The following is a 6,712-nucleotide window of genomic DNA, read 5'->3' as shown; positions in this document are numbered from 1 at the left end:
GCAGATTTGATCTGTTGGTTCGTTTCAAATTGTTCAGAATGATGGAGAAAATCTAGAAACTGTATCACTGAAGCTTCACAACTTATTTTCTTTCTTTATCAAAATCATGCTACAAATATGACATTTTTTGCACTCCAGCGAATACAACTGTTGTTATGTCGGTCCCTTTTTTAACGCCTGAAGCATTTTTGTTAGCTGTTTTAAATTTTAGTTTCAAAACATAACGGAGTGAAAAATGAAAAAAAAAAGTTATACAGTGTGAACATAAATTTTGGAACAAAATTCATAATAACGTAATGTGATGTTTTTAAGAAAATCACTCGGACAGGTCGATTTTATTTTGAAAAATGCCATCCTGTGACGTGCAACTTGTTTAAATGACGTCACTGGTTTTTGCACAATGATGTCATCACCAATTTTTTTAATGACAACCCCCCTTTTTTCTTCTCTTTTTGATAGACCCTTCTACTACCTAAACGACGAATGAAAAAAATTGGTACCTTACATAACAATTTTTTTGAGAAAATGGCAATTTTTATTTTAAAAATTTAATTTAATTTTTAATGTATTTTTTTTGTATGGGTTTATTTAAAGCAGAAGGTTTATTTTAATCGACCAAACAATTTAGAAGATTTACTGCAGCGAATTCGCTCAAAATGGAACGAAAAGCCCTGACACTATTGAGCGCAGTGTACAAACGGTCGGTAAGTGTCAAATGGTGGGCAGGAAATAATTTCAACATTTGCGTTAAACTTTATTGTTAACCTTAGATGAGGTCAATTAAAATTTTTACATTAAAAATTAAATTAATTTTAAAAAATAAAATTAATTTTAAAAAATAAAATTTGCCATTTTCTCAAAAAAAATAGTTATGTAAGGTATAGTTTGTCCAGCGAGAGATTGGTTGACATAAAAATTACTAAATTCTACGCAGAGAAAGTAGTACCTAGCGCGCGTAAAATTTGAAATATATCCTTCCAGCAATAACATTTTGTGCCCTCAAATTATGCTCTAATGAATGAAGTACCTTAACGAATAAGAGATAAAATGAATGAAAATATTACAGTTGCAGTATTTTACACGAACTCTTGATAACTACTTGCGTCAAGAATATTTAAAAGTAAAACCTCAACCAACGAGATCGTTTATACCGGGTGTAAAGTCCATTCATTTTGTATTGAACTTTTCAAGGTCAAATAATTTAAATTTTGGCACTGTAATTATGTTTTGTAAATAGTGACATGCCTATAACCAACATAATGTGATTTAGCAATGCTCAATTCAACGTTTATGGTGTTTACCTGCATGTCACTATATACAAAACATAATTACAAAGCCAAAAAATAAAATTATTTGACCTTGAAAAGTTCAATACAAAATGAATGGACTTTAGAATTGGTTTACGAGACATAGGATTTTACATGTAAAAATAAAGAGTTTCAATTATTGGCTCCCCTAATAATTTTATGGCAAAATTATTAAAATGAAAGTTAGAGAGAATTAAAATTACGGTCTAATTTCAATCTTAGTTTTATTCTAACATCTTCTGGTACTGAAAGAAAGGCAAGAAAAGAGTTTACACAAAAATCCTAAAAAGTACTACTAGGCATGAAATTTTATTTCTTTCTTTAGATGTTATTATGGAGGATCTTCTTTAAGAAACTTCCAAGCAACATTTGCTTCAGGTTTCCCAGACTGACCAATTTCAGCCATAGAAACAATTCGAAGAATTGGAGAGAAGTTTGAACATTTAATGGAAGATACCTTTTCATTCGTCCTGTAGTCCTGTACGAGTTCATTTGAAAGGCAGATCAAAAGAAAATTAAATAATAGTGAAACCACCCGACAAATAATTTTAGAAGTCAAATTTCATTGCTAGTACTGCTTTTTAGTATTTTTGTCTTAACTTCTTTCTTGCTTTTCTTTCAGTACCACAAGATGTTAGAAAAAAAGCAAAGAGTGGAATTAGACAATACTTTTAATTCTCTCTAACTTTCATTTTAATCATTTTGCCATAAAATTATTAGGGGAGCCAATAATTGGATCTCCTTATTTTTACATGTAAAATCCTATGTCTCGTAAACCAATTTTACACCCGGTATATCAATTTTATATCAATGCGGAATCAAATGACTTAATTTTGCTGGTCGTGAAATGTCTACGAAATTGTTGTGTTCAAAATAACGGAAGATCAGTTCGTGAAGCAAAAATGGGGAACTTCTCAGGGGGCTAGGAGTTAAAATAAAACAATGCCTTGGGTTGAAGGACGCCTGTATTTATTTTTTCAAATAGGTAAATAAAATCAAATACGTTCTTGTTTTCACCTGCAGTAACTGGTTAATTTCAAATTAAATTTCTGATTTACTTACACAAAATAACGAACAGTGCTGCTCGAGTATCCTTAAGACATAATACGTAATATAAACATAAAACAGAAATGGACAACGAGATCGTCAAGGTTAATTTAAATTAAATCCTGACACTTCTTGCAGACGTTTGTCTGAATGACCGACTATCGTGCGCCAGTCCGAATTTAATTTGACCTATTAAAATATATTCTAGAATATTAACTTTACTTATTGAATAAACATCAGAAGAGCCTGCGGCGGTAGAAGACTGAAAATTAAAAAAAAAAATATATTTCACTGGAAAAAAACTAGCTTTACAGTATACAACCCTTGTCTTACTGCTCTGTACCATATCTTTGAATACAAGATGAACTTCTTGCTTAATATTGCAATGCAAGTCTGCTGTAGCTCTTCTAGGACGCTGCCTTGTCAACTTTCTTGATGATGTTTTAGTTGGACCATCTTTATACTTTGACACTGTGTTTTTGCTAACCTAACTCTTAAGCATCTTGCAGTGATCTTTAAGAAAAATACTTTTAACCCTTGACTAATCTGACCTAATCAATGATGATGTCAATAAAATTATGATATAATACCATTTTGGTATGAAAAGCAACCTCCAGTTGACTTTCAGTTGTAAGTTTTTCATTTATGAAAAATGAATAAGCACTTGCATCACATCCTCTGGGCTACTGGGTTGCCAGCTACAGTCAAATAACTTCCGGTTGCCTACAAAACAGTTTTAAAGCAATATAATTGAATTAAAAATATTATCTTCATACCTTGGCATCAGTCTAGATATTGTTCGTGATATCACTAAAGGGATTCATGTTTATAAATAGAAATGTCACTTAAAAAAGGCACTCGGAGGTAAACAATAGGGAACATGTTGCACAGAAACAAACTAAAACAACAAACTAACTAATCTTAAAAACTTAGAAAGTTTAAACACTACAAAAAAAAATAGTTAAGCAAGAAATAACGAAGAAAACACACATTACTCGGAGGCTAACAATACAGAACTTAGTCAATACAAACGAACAAACTAACTTATCCCAGATAATTAAGAAGTTTTAAACACAACAAAATACCTCACTTGAAGACGAAAGAGCAAATAAACCACACACGGTGATGACGATTTAAAATGACAGCGGCAATGACAACAGCTGAAATTTGACAATTTACTGTGACAGCATAAATTGGCGTAGGATTACAATGCCCGCAAAATTATTTCAAAGGTACCACCACAATAATTTCTTTTATTCAAATTTTTTGTATTGTATTCTAGTGCATTTTGTAGTGTTGGGTTACAAGCCTACAATTTAAACTCTCCCAATCTCTCGCTGGACGGAGTTTACCAATTTTTTCATTCATCGTTTAGGTAGTAGGAAGGTCTATCGGAAAGAGATGAAAAAATCGGGGTTGCCATTAAAAAAAATTGGTGATGTCATTGCGCAAAAACCAATGCCGTCATTTAAACAAGTTGTACGTCACAGGATGGCATTTTTCAAAATAAAATCGACCTGTCCGAGCGATTTTCCAAAAAACATCACATAACGCTACTATGAATTTTATTTCAAACGTTATGTTCACACTGAAGTTCAAGTTGTTCAAAATATCCTGCAGAACAAGTGCGCCACTTTAATCCCGCGCACGATGTTTGATTGGTGGATTGTGTACGTTTTTGTAAATTGTGTTTTTAATTGTTAGAAACTGTTGTTGAAATTATTGATTCTTCCGAGATTAATGAGATGATAAATTTTTTCGTGCCGTTCTACTTTTCTTATTGTGTTTATTGTATCAAAATGTGAAACAGAAGTTATTAGAAATGAAGAGGATAGTGGTCAATTTTTATATAGTTGAATTATTGCAAAAATTAAAATCCTAAGAAGAAATTCACTCAGATACTTAATTCGTCGCATATGACGTAAACGATTTGTACCGACCTATTGATAAATTATTATTTAAACGACTTCGAACAGGGCCGCGCCGAAAGTGGTGGCCGCCCATAATATATGCCGAAATTAGGTATTAATTTTGCTGCTCTGTGCCTTTCCAAATGAGTTGAAAGTTCAATTTTTTTCAATATGGGCGTTCAAATTATTTTAGGTAGGTATATTATTTTTCCGATAAACGTGTTTCTTTAATTTTTATGACTAATAAATAATCATAATCAAATAGGAACAACCAGAAATTAATATTCAGGCTTCTCATGCATGGCTTAAGAAATCAAATATTCACCCTGAGACTGAGGGTTTTACATTTGCAATACAAGATCGTGTTATCAATACAAGAAATTATTATAAAAAACACATATGCGGTTTACAATCGATCATCGATAAATGTAGGATTTGCGGAACTGAAGGGGAAACCATTGAACACATCATTTCTTCTTGCACCGTTTTGGCTCAAAGCGAATATAAGAAACGTCATGATATATTCGCTAAAATTATACACATGAATTTAGCTGTTAAATTCAATTTATTAAAAGATACACAACCACATTACATTTATAAACCTGAAAGTTGTTTGGAAAATGACAATTACAAATTATATTTTGATCTCACAGTTTTAACTGACATTCACATTCAGCATAACAGACCAGACATTATTATTTTAAATAAACAACAAAAGCAAGCATATCTTTTAGATATAGCTGTTCCAAATTCCCATAATATAACACAGACATATAACACAAAAATTAATAAACATTTAGAGCTCTCCGTTGCTATGAGAAATCTTTGGAGTTTAAAAAAAAATTCTATTTTACCACTTATAATTTCAGCAACGAGAATAGTACCGCAATCTCTGGATTTAGGGAACACATTGGTAGTTGAAATTCAAAAAGGTATATTAATATACTCATGTCATATCGTGAGGAAATTCCTTAACATTGACACAGAACATAATACACAACAAAGTCAAAATGCGGAGGCGAGACGCCGGTAATTATGTTGATAAGCACTGCACTATTACTTGATAGTAATATCCGTAATAGTGTATGTACTCCGGCAAAATTGCCGTGCCGCCAGGTGGCGGAGGGATAGTTAAATTAGCAGCTCTGTATGTCTAAAAGTTTGACAATTTTTATTTCATAAAAATCTACAAAAGTGCAAAATAAAACATTCGGTCAGCGAAAAAGTCTAATACACATGTCGTCCGGTAGGTATTTTCCAGGGCTTCGCCTCGACCTAGTTTTCGCGCTGGAAAATACACCTACCGTACTCTAATGTAAATAACTAAGTATTAACAATGTGATAACTCAAATAAAGGGGGTTCAGTAAGTTGTTTATTCTTTATTACAATTACATATTACTAAGGACAGCTTAAAATACATTGTTCGTCAAATTTTAGAACAATGAAAATACTTTCTTTCCAGTTGAGCTTTTTGAAAATAAAGAGGACAGGAAATTTTATTTTTTTTTAAAGAAACCCGATCATTTTCATTTTTCTTGCTGTTCCGCGTAATGTTGTCATCTCCATTTGCTTAAATGGCAACCCCCATTCTTTACAAATTTAGATAGATTATCAAATTTTTATTTATGTACCATACGCCCTGAGACTGATAGTTTCTGAGACGTCGATTATTATTTCAGACATAAAAATCGTAACTAGACGCATATTTTGGTGTTTATTAAGAATCTTAACTTTAGTATTGATTATTGTTATCTGATCGACAATTAAATTTAAGAAGAAAGTGAGAAAAAAAAAACTTTTATTTGATGTTAAATGAAGGTAAAAAGAAAAGAAACAACAGAGTCAATTCACTTTCTAAATACATCAAAGAAGAAAGGAAGGATTATGGATTAGGTAGTACGAACTGAGAAAAACCCATCGTTATCATAAAAGCGTTTAGCAATTGACAAAATGTCAAATGTCAAAACGTTTACTTACTAAAGTCTATTCCATTTAAGTATGCAGTATAGAATAGCCTACTGTCAAATTTATTAGCGTCAAACTGTGGTGAGCTTCCTCTGTAGTATCAACTTATTACAGGTGAAGATGCGCTCCATGTTTACTAGATACATATGTAATGAATTTAAGGGCCAGTTTACAGAAGCGAAATTAACTTAATCGTAATCAAATGCGAGATTAACCGAACACGTGATCAGATTGCAGCAATCGAAGTTTCGGATTCATGGGTTAATCGCGCATTAAAATTTAATTCAAATTAAATATTTAATTCTCTTTCTATAAACTGGCTCTAAGTGTATTTAAAAGTTAATGTACAATGAGGGACATGGAATCCTGGGCAGTCTGCTATTGTCATTTCACAAAGTGTCAATGTAAATGCACCTTTACTGTCATTATGAATGATATTTTCAAAAAAACTGTCAAATTAACTTAAGGTTGGTTATGACTAG

This window comes from Tenebrio molitor, chromosome 9 (genome assembly GCF_963966145.1).
Source record: "Tenebrio molitor chromosome 9, icTenMoli1.1, whole genome shotgun sequence".
Lineage (NCBI taxonomy): Eukaryota > Metazoa > Arthropoda > Insecta > Coleoptera > Tenebrionidae > Tenebrio > Tenebrio molitor.
The sequence above is the reverse complement of the archived record's forward strand: the minus strand, read 5'-3'. Positions refer to the sequence as shown.